Source organism: Mastomys coucha, unplaced genomic scaffold (assembly GCF_008632895.1).
Source record: "Mastomys coucha isolate ucsf_1 unplaced genomic scaffold, UCSF_Mcou_1 pScaffold9, whole genome shotgun sequence".
In the NCBI taxonomy this organism is placed as follows: Eukaryota; Metazoa; Chordata; class Mammalia; order Rodentia; family Muridae; genus Mastomys; species Mastomys coucha.
The window spans coordinates 71,815,962-71,826,135 of NW_022196915.1; the positions used below are offsets into that span (position 1 = coordinate 71,815,962).

At 36.1% G+C, this 10,174-nt stretch overlaps 1 long non-coding RNA gene across 2 annotated transcripts in view; it reads right to left on the reverse strand.

Moving 5' to 3' along the window:
* LOC116084566 overlaps positions 1 to 9,270 on the reverse strand; it is a 16,691-nt gene extending 7,421 nt beyond the window's left edge. The window contains exons 1-4 of one of the 2 annotated variants that reach the window (XR_004116163.1): positions 9,170 to 9,270; positions 6,794 to 6,877; positions 4,710 to 4,826; positions 3,006 to 3,076 (exon numbers count right to left, since the gene is read on the reverse strand). This is a non-coding gene — a long non-coding RNA (uncharacterized LOC116084566). The remainder of the gene's footprint in view (positions 1 to 3,005; positions 3,077 to 4,709; positions 4,827 to 6,793; positions 6,878 to 9,169) is intronic. The other variant, XR_004116164.1, reaches the window with a different exon arrangement.
* Between the last annotated feature and the right edge of the window lie 904 nt (positions 9,271 to 10,174).

Genomic DNA, 10,174 nt, shown 5'->3' on the forward strand with positions numbered 1-10,174 from the left:
AACTTTCTATTTTTATCCCTCCAGAGAAAAGTTCACTCAATGATGGAAGAAGCTCTACTACTTCCCAAACTACTGCTTCCCAGCCCGGCCTTTTCAAGAATCCATTTTGCATACATAAACCATTGGAGGTCGTGTGTAATGTACTCAGTGCAAGGTACTCTTGCTATCATCACCACAGTCTCCTGAAGGTGGCAGAGTTTAGAGCATCGAGGAAGAAGAAGGTAGCCATGCTTAGTAAAACTAAAGACAGCAAATGAGAAGAGAACAATTTTTTAACTCACATAATTTTCGAATAATAAAAGGTCTGAAAATACACTAAGTGCCCAGATATTATAAACTCCATGGAACAGGGGAGGAAATAAGTCTCAAAGAGATTAAATGCCAGCCTCTATGTCACACAGGCTGGTGTATTACAGAGCCTTCATTTAAATTCAACTATTAGGAGATCTCTCAACATATGAGCCTCTATTCAATTTCTGAGGAAGGAAAGTGGTATGGAAATCCATATGGGTGTCAGGAAACAGGATACACTTTGAAACTATGCATTCCTTTAGCATCATCATTCAATCCCTTCTCTATGCCAAGCTGGCATTACAAAATCTCCATGTGCCTGATATTAATAGAATTATTATCAAAGGTGTTCATATAATTCACTTTTTCTACTATAGTTTTAGTATTTTAGCTAACCACTTATTCATGGATGCTTTGTTTCTGCAAGATTTCCTAGGAGATGTCTCTGTCCATCTTCCTCCTTTCCCTTGATATGGTTTACCTGTATTTCTTAAAACTTTGCTTTCTGGGTTGTGTTATTCCAAAAATTCTGAGGTTAGATGATAACAAAGACTTGTGCAGTATTCTCTAGCTGCCTAAAATAATAGTGTCTAGGATTTTAACCACAGCTATGTCTGAACCGAGGTAACTGCCTTTGGTTGCCTGTATGTCTTGCATGTGTTTGTCTCCAACAGGCCATTGCCTATGTCTAGATTTACTTACAATGGGATTTTGTGGCTCTCTTGAGCCCCTAACAGCTAGTACTTATGATGAAAAAGAGCACCAGAAGGGGAAAATACAAATCTAAGAATAATCTCTTATAAATTTCTAATACCCTAGACTTACTCGAATCTCAAGGGAGAAAAATTCTATTCAGAAAGCAAGCCAATTCAAGTCATGAAAATATCCAAAACCTGCTTTTCAGATAGTTTATCCAAGATGTTATTTTGGGTTATTTTTTGTTTTGTTTTAATTTTTTCTCTCTTTTCCTATGACACTTTTTCATGAAGTCTATCCATGCATGTCGAGTGATCTTCTCATTCCCTACTCATTCCCTAGATTTTCTTTTTAAATCAGATTTTGATGCAAATACCTACTTCATTTAAATGTGCCCTTGGTCTTTACTCAGTGGCCCAAGTTTCAGCACTCTTAAGGACATTGCTTTGATTTCCTGTCACTCTTGGAAAAAAATGAAATATATATAAAAAAGATGAAAATTGAATAATTCTGAGACTTTGGTTTAGTCAGTGATGATTACACTATGTATAAATACACATTTAGTAAAACAATAATTTGTTTTGTGTATTTTTCAAGAAGTTTTATCCCCCTTTATCCAGGCAAATATTTTAGAACTCCTTGTGACAGCAAAGCTATTAATAGTGGGAATTTTGTTAGCTTTCTGGATATTTCTCAACTGTCGGCAGTTGAAAACGCTTACACCCTCTCACTTCATTCCTGTCTCTAGGGATTGGCTCATTTTAGTCTTTTAGACTTAGATAATTTTATATGTCATTCTCCTTTACAAGGCGTAACTCAGACCTCTAATTCACATCACCTAGTTGTCAAGGGAGAGCCAAATGTTATGGATTAATAGAACCGCCCTCCTCTTTTTATATTTTCATGAGAAAATAAAGATGTCTTTTATAGATTTCAATATATCCTTTGAATATAGCAACATTAGAGATCCTATGTGAATGTCTCTGCCATTGCTTCTTCTGCCATCATCAGAGCCACTCTGCATACCCTGAGCCTTGCCCTCTCTCATGGAGAAATAACTGGCTATCCCCCAAGTGATACTGCGTATGCAACTCTAGTTTCTGAAATTCTTCCTTCCATTTTCTCCAATTTTCTGCTGCATTTCTTCTAAGGCTTAACTTTCCTGGAGGCTTTAATTGGTCCATTTTTAATCCCTTTTGGCATCGTGTAATTATTGGCTTCTCTTGTAGAGAAAAAGCAAGAGAGTCATGTTGTTAAATATAAAATATTTTATTGTAGGGCCACTGTGAGTACTTCAAATTGACCTTTTGTGTTGTATGTATGGAGTCAGCACTGCACAATATGGGCCCATGTTGTATTCTAATATTTTAAACAGATCTCCACTCACTGCACCACACAGGCTCTTGCTTAACTTATGCGCCTCCCTAAACTTCCTGCTATCTTTATTGCAATGACCTTGAGGCTATATTCACTTCTGGCCAATTAAGCTGTAAATCAGAATTTATCACTAATAGCCATGCAATTATAGACTGCAGTGAAATTGCTCAGCAAAGAGAGATATCTGTATACATTTAGGTTTTGTTTATCTGCCAAAGAACAGACAAAATTAGAGCAAATGCAGTCTGCTCCATTCCCTCACCAACTCAAAATAATGCTTACCTGGCATATTTACATTTCATTTTCATTAAAATGTGTGTGCAATTCTATATTAATTATATACCTTCAATACAATTGATTCAGAGACTACATTGTATTAGATATATAGCATAAACTTACAGGTACAATAACACAGCATATTTAGTGTTACAAAACATGAAATTTTTTTAGCCAATGGTATTTAAAACTGTTCTGTCTTCATTAACTGGACTGAAACTGCCAAAACAAAGGTTCAACTGTCTAATTGCTTTTTCATTTGTAGAATGGACTAGGCAAGCTGCATTTAATTTGGTCTTGAAATGTACTTATCTACATTTCTAACTTGTGAGGGGCCAACTTAACAAAGGCATCAAAATAGTTACCTTCGATGGTGATAGCCGTCTAGGTACACACAGGTCAGTGATGGAGAAGTTGACAATACCTTCATTGTTGTCTGTATGAGGAAATAGAAAAAATAATATAATTCTGATTGCCAGATGCTGTAGAAGAAGTTGAAATAACAAACACATGGTAAAAACATTTCTTCTGAGTTCTATTCATAACAAGAATTCTTGCAAAACTCTTTCTGTGCAACATTGGTTGATATGAGCTTTTATGCATCCCCCAGCCTCTTCATGATATGATTTAAAAGTGGGTGTTCTGTACAGATATTTATTCTATGGGTCCTTCTACAAAGTTGAGAATTTTCTGTGTATTTTAATCTTTTGTATTGTTAGAAATGCATTAAATTTCTATTGATAATTAAATATTACCAATTCCAACTTACTCATGTAACAGATCATTCAAAATATGACATATTTTAAAATTATTGTATTATACATATTTAAGTGTTTCTGTTACTTCATTAAGATTCCTTTTATAAATCAGGCATGTAAAAATTATCAGTCATTACTTAACAAGAAATTTCATCACTTGAAGGACAACTTTAATTCAATGTCTTTGCAATTCAAATTATATATAATTAATGGCATACTATAAAATAATATAATAATTTCATAATTATAGTCATTGATAAGGTGTCCTATTGTTTCTCAAAGTATTACTTTAAAGTATAAATTAAAATTAGAATGTTGGTACATATTAATGTACTAATGTAATGTGTATGTAAATTTTGTATTTTTTAGTTTTTCTTGATTATTGTATTGTCTTAGATAAGGTTTCTATTGATGTGAAGAGACGGCATAACCACAGCACCTCTGCCAAGGAAAAGTATTTAATTGCAGCTGGCTTACAGGTTAGAGGTTTAGTCTGTTATAATCAAGGCAGGAAACACGCAGTCTGACATAGTGATGGAGAAGAAGTTAAGAATTCTACGTCTTGATCCACAGGTGCCAGAGGGAGAACTGTCTCTACCATCTGAGACCACAAAGCTTGTGTCACACCCTATGGACCAAGCTTTCAGACACACAAGCCTACTTAAATCACCATATACATCATGAGATGCATTTACATTCCTGATTATTTCCTAGTTAAATTACATTATATTTATGCATAATGTTAAGCTAGTTTTAGTTAACAGTTTTGTTTTATTCTTCCACAAAAATAAATATCATTTAATATTTTTGATGAATCCAGACCATGAACTACAAGAAAATTTAATTATTCAACTCTGGTCATAAATAAACATTTGTATAGGAATTTTAAAGGAAACAAAAAAATCTAAGCACATAGATTCTGATTGTAAGGATGGCTCAGTAATTAAAAGTTCTTTCTGTTCTCATAGAGAAATTCTGCCTGATTTTGACAGTCTACACAAAGCCATATTTGAGAAGAGGGGATATTAGTTGAGAAATTTCTCTAGAAATAGAGAAATCTGTAGGGCATTTTCCTAATTGATTAGTGATGAGGGAGGGCCTAGAGCAAGAAGGGTTGTGCCAACCCTGAACAGGTGATTCTGGATGTTAGATAATGAGAGCAGGCTGAGCAAGCAGCAGCACTGGAGTCAGTGTTCCTTCATGGTCTCTACTTTATTAATGATTCTGTTCCTACCCTTGGTCCCTTCCCTGAATTTCTGTTATCATGGACCATAATTAGGACATATAAGCTGAAATAAACCCTTTCCTTACCTAGTTGCTTTTGGCCATAGTATTTAATCAAAGAGACATGCACCACAGTGAAGACAAGGAGGTTTGTTCAGTTTTCAGGTCACAACTTCCTGCATCCAGGGATTCCCACCTCCTCTTCTGGTCTCATAAGGCACAAACACACACATGAAATACATTCTCAGAAAGACACACACACACACGGGGGCGGGGCAGAAATGGTGACAGAGACAGAGACACAGAGAGAAATAAATAATCTAAAAAGTTATTGAACGCATAATCATTTTTATTATTGAAAACAGATTCTTCTCATATTCAATACATCTAAAACAGAGTTTTTCTTCCTTCTATGCCTTCTTACAATCCCCCACCTCTTCTCTCCACAGACCCACTGTCCTTCTGTTTCCTTTTGAAAAAAGAGAGAGAGAAAGAGAAAAAGAGAGAAGGAAAGAAAGAAAGAAAGAAAGAAAGAAAGAAAGAAAGAAAAAAGAAAGAAAGAGAAAGATAGAAAGAGAGAAGGAAAGAAAGGGAAAAATAAAGAAAGGATGAAAAAGGAGAAAGAGAAAGAGAGAAAGAAAGGGAAAAAGAAAGAAAGGATGAAAAAGAAGAAAGCCTCCATGAGAGAACAGCCATACAGGACAAAAAAAAAAAGATACAAGCCAAGCCAAGAGCCCTCATATGAGCATTGGATAAGTCAGGGATTTTTTAAAAAAAGAAATCAATGTATTTTTAACTAGAGTATAATGTGAACAGTGCCATGGATTGTGTAAATTTTCAAATAGTGTGTCTTCAGAAGACACAAAAAGCAAAAGAATATAAAAGTGAAATGTGAAGAAGAAATCCAAGAGACAGTTCAAATGGACTTAAATGAACCAAAAATTTTGGAATACATAATAAAATTAGAAAAGATGTTCATGTCATGCAAAATGGCATGAGAGTTGGGCATATATGGACAAAATACGATCATATGTAAAATGGAGCCAAGGGAAAAATGGTTGGCAAGGGAACCTGTTTACAAGAAAGTAAAAATTATAAGCTTTATCTGTAGATTCAGGAAACACTAGGAAGATTTTGAATAGATTATTCTAACTAATTTTTCAGGAAAATACAAATTGATCTGAATATCCCATATTGTCTAGACCTCTACCCACAAAAATATTCATCATTGAAAACACACAGATTTCAGAAGAGTGGCACTGAAAAGGTATGCTTTACAGTTTGATCCAAAATATGCAATACAGGAACCATTTTTGAGGAGTGACAGGGGTAATATCCAAAAAAAAGTGAAATAAGTGGAAAACATATAATACTCAAAAAGTTTCAGGGAAATCATCTTGAAAAAAACTTTGAGGAGAAGCCAAAGGTTGTTTCTAGGGGGAGAAGGTGGTTCATTCTGGCATCTGTACAAAAAAGCCATATACCAAAAGGTATGCTCCAACTCATGCCAACTCATGTCACTACAAAACTTATAACAACATGCAATAACTTTGCCACAGTGTAACGTGATTGTGTTTATCTCTTTATCTATTCACTCAGATTGCATTTAGTGAGAAGAAATTAATTGTCAGATACTGCTTTATGGGAACAGAAGTGAGCAAAATAAAGAGTCTCCTTGTTCAAAAGTTTCAGGTCCTCCTTGAATGAGAAAACCAACAAGCAAACAAACTAGTCTTACAACAGAGAGATAGACAGGAAGGAGGGCTATGGTAGGCATGAGCTTAATATTATTTTTGTTTTTTGAGAATAAAATGATAAGAAAACAACTAGCACAAGAATTTTCAACTTGCAATACAGAGTTTCCTTGCACATGTGAGAATGGTTAGGATATTTCATAAACAATAAAAAACCAGTAAGCTAAAATTACCCCCCCCCACACACACACACATCATTCACTAACTTAACAAATAGAATTGATTTCTTAGGCACTCAGAGCCTGATGACTAAGATATCAGAAGCAGGGTTCTTCACAGATATGTTTGTAGGTGAAGAGAAGTTTAGGGAACAGAGCAAAGTAAACAGTTCAACAGAGCTTGACTACATTTTCATGTGCACGTCTTATTAAGAACTCTGCCAGGGAATCTGTCATGACTCTGTCATAGAATCCAAACCTTTTCAAGAGGTGAGAAGATGAGACAAACTCAAGAGTGCCCAGGAGTAGGAAGCTTTTTGCATGGAGTGACATTCAACAGTGCCTATAGTCATAGGACCAGAAAAGTTAATTATATATTTTTTAACACATAGTAACCAAGATATTGGACATATTTGGATTCATCTGTATCTCTTAGAATAATTGCATAAAAATATTTTATTATTTTTGACCTTTTTCCATTTCTTTTTCATGCCAATGTGTCTCTATATCAAATAATTATTCAGAAAAATTAAAATAAAGAACATATTACATATGTATTATGTGCTACAAAACATGTTTTATTACTACCATTCAATAAAATATTCTTCAAATATATTGCTGATATACAGAACATACACAGATATATTGCCTTTTTAAAAGTTTTATACTAATACCTGGCTCTGTTATTTAACTTTCTTTAAATATTTTTACAGGTCTCCAAAATGAAAGTGAAACATTTGAAGATATTTGGAGTTGTATAACACCAAATTCTAAGCACACAGTGAACTCTTGATAAATATTAGCTGAATGAGCAAACATGGTCAGCTGGCAGAGGAAATTCCATGCCAGGCAAAGGAATGTGGATTTTAGCCCACAAGAAAAAAAAACCCAAGGAAATTTTTTCATAGAGAAAAGCGTAATGAAAACAGTTATTTAGATATGTTTCCCTGATGCTGGATTCAGGAATAATGAGAGGGGAACTTTGGAGATGAAAACTAATCAAGGAATTATTACAGGAATTCACTGCAGTCATCTCTGCGTGAATAATGGCAGGGCAAAGGGAATGAGGAACAAATGCAGAGGGCTTTTAAGATAAAATAATTGTTAAATTGTTAAATTACAAGTTGTTAACCATAGAATGTAAAGGAAGAAACACCTAAGACTAAGGCATAGACTGCATTTGGGGGAAGGAATACAGTGGCCTATTGTAGAGGACCTCGCTGACACTTGTACATCGCTCTGACACAGCTGTGTACCATTTGGCAGCCATTTTCCTCTTTGTAGATAAAGAGGATAAAGAGATGAATAAACATTCCCATTAGTACTTTGAATCAGTTTTTACTCTAAATAACCTTCACTTAGGATCTGCTAAACATTATCTTGGAGGATTTGAAAAACAGGTTTCATAGGAATTTATGCTACAAGCCTAAATTGCATGAAACAGCTTCCTGCAAGAAAACAATTAGCATTGTCACATGTAAATATTTAATAATTAAATTACAAGAAAAATGTGTTCAGTAAGTATATTATAAGGTACAGCACAGACATTTGGTCATAAATCGACTTGAACAGAAAATCAGGCAAAGCATTTTTTCTTCCTAAAACTTAAGATAATAATTCTGTGGTTTGACTTTATTGATGCAGATAACATATAATCTGGCATTTTCCAAATGAAATATGGTATTTTTCAAACTGTCTTTCTAAACAAGTTCAGTATAAAACTTTGTATACCTTGTAAAATATTTCATTGTGTTTTCTCAATTTAAATACAATTTCATGATATGTAGAGCCAACTATAGTAAGTCCAAATGTCTCTTTATAATTACATGAACGTTTAAAGGTATCCATGTGAACCCAGAGGGCTCCCATCTCTCATGCCTGGTAGATGTATCAAACAAGGAATAGAGACTGTAAGTAATCATTAGAGACCTCACACTGTCCCTAACCTGAGATTTGCCTTTCCTTGAGTTTGTACAGAAGCTTTGTTTTCAATGAGATGTGGTGGAAATCCCTGAAGTTACTACTGAAGCCTTTCTGAGTATCTAATGTCTCAGCATGTTCTACATGTTGACGGGTCTATATTCTAATAAAGGAGGTGACCATGAATGAAACTGCCTGTACTCTTTTCTCTGAGGAATAGATGAAAATAACAGCATAAACATTTGCTTAGCAGGCCTTCACTGCTCAGAGGATCACATTAAATCCCTGATGTCTGTTAAATTTGGCACTGTCTTCATATTTATACTAAGTGACAGGTTGAGTTTTCAGAAGAAAACACATAGCTTAGGTATCCTAACAAATTTAAGTGCGGCTTAGTTAAAGATGTTCATTTACTAATTTACCTATCACCAACTCAGAGGAAAGGGTTGAACCTTGCTAAAGAACATAATTATTTTAGAAATTTGTAACTGTTATCACTGGCGGGCAGGGCATTTTTCCTTACCTATTGTACTGCATTAGCACACATGTACTGGAGCATACCTAGGAGGGCTTCAGAAATCAACTGACTAGCCACTGTACTTAGGCCTCTGAAACTCAGGAGAGGACCCAGTCAAAATTCAGGAATTGCCTATTTGGCACAACTGTTTGTGCCCTGTCCCCTGTACAGCTGTCAGCAAAACTGAAAGTGAGGTACCTAGAGTTCACCTGTCGCGACCGGTCTGGCCCGCAAGAACAACGCGGCAACAGGATTCTTCTCAGCAGCACTTTATTTGGAGCTCCTCATGAAGTTTGAAGCGAAGGACCCAGATACCCTGGAGCTGCTGGCTTATATAGCCGAGCGAGACTGTCTGATTGGTGCACCATGCAGACACCTCATTAACCTACCCCCGCGGGAGGGGGGGCGAGCAAACGTGTTACTGTCTGATTAGTCTAGTGCAAGCACCTTATTAGCATATCCCCATCCGGAGGGGGAGAGCAAAGGGAGAGACGTGTCACTGTTACCGCGCCTGCGCCAAGCAGCTGTCCGTGGTACGGAAGTGAAGTTTGGCGCCATTTTGGATAAACGCTGGCCAGCGGCCAACATTCACCTACTGATGGTAATAAAGGAGAACATGTGACAAGCTAGTCCAACAAAAGAGTAGAGCATGTCACTGATGTAGCTGAGGGACATTAAAGAGCACAAACAGAATGACTGGCAGAGTCATTTAGAGCAGTGGTTCTTAACACTTCTAATATTAAAACCCTTTAAAACAATTCACTAAACATAAAATTATTTCATTGTTACTTCAGGCCTTTAATTGTACTACTTTTATGTATTTTTTTATCTTTTATTTTTTTTATTGGATACTTTCTTTATTTACATTTCAAATGTTAGGCCCTTTCCTGGTTTTCCCACCAGAACCTGTTACACCTTCCCCTCTCCCCCTGCTTCTATGAAGGTGCTCCCCCACCCACCCACCCACTACAGCTTCACTGACCTGGCATTCCCCTACACTGGGGAATAGAGCCTTCACAGGACCAAGCCTCCCCTCCCATTGATGCCAGATAAGGCCATCCTCTGCTACATATGTGGCTGGAGCCATGGGTCACTCCATGTGTGCTCTTTGGTTGGTGGTTTAGTCCCTGGGAGCTCTGGTGGGTCTGGCTGGTTGATACTGTTGTTCCTCCTATGGGGTTGCAAACCCCCTTTAGCTCCTTC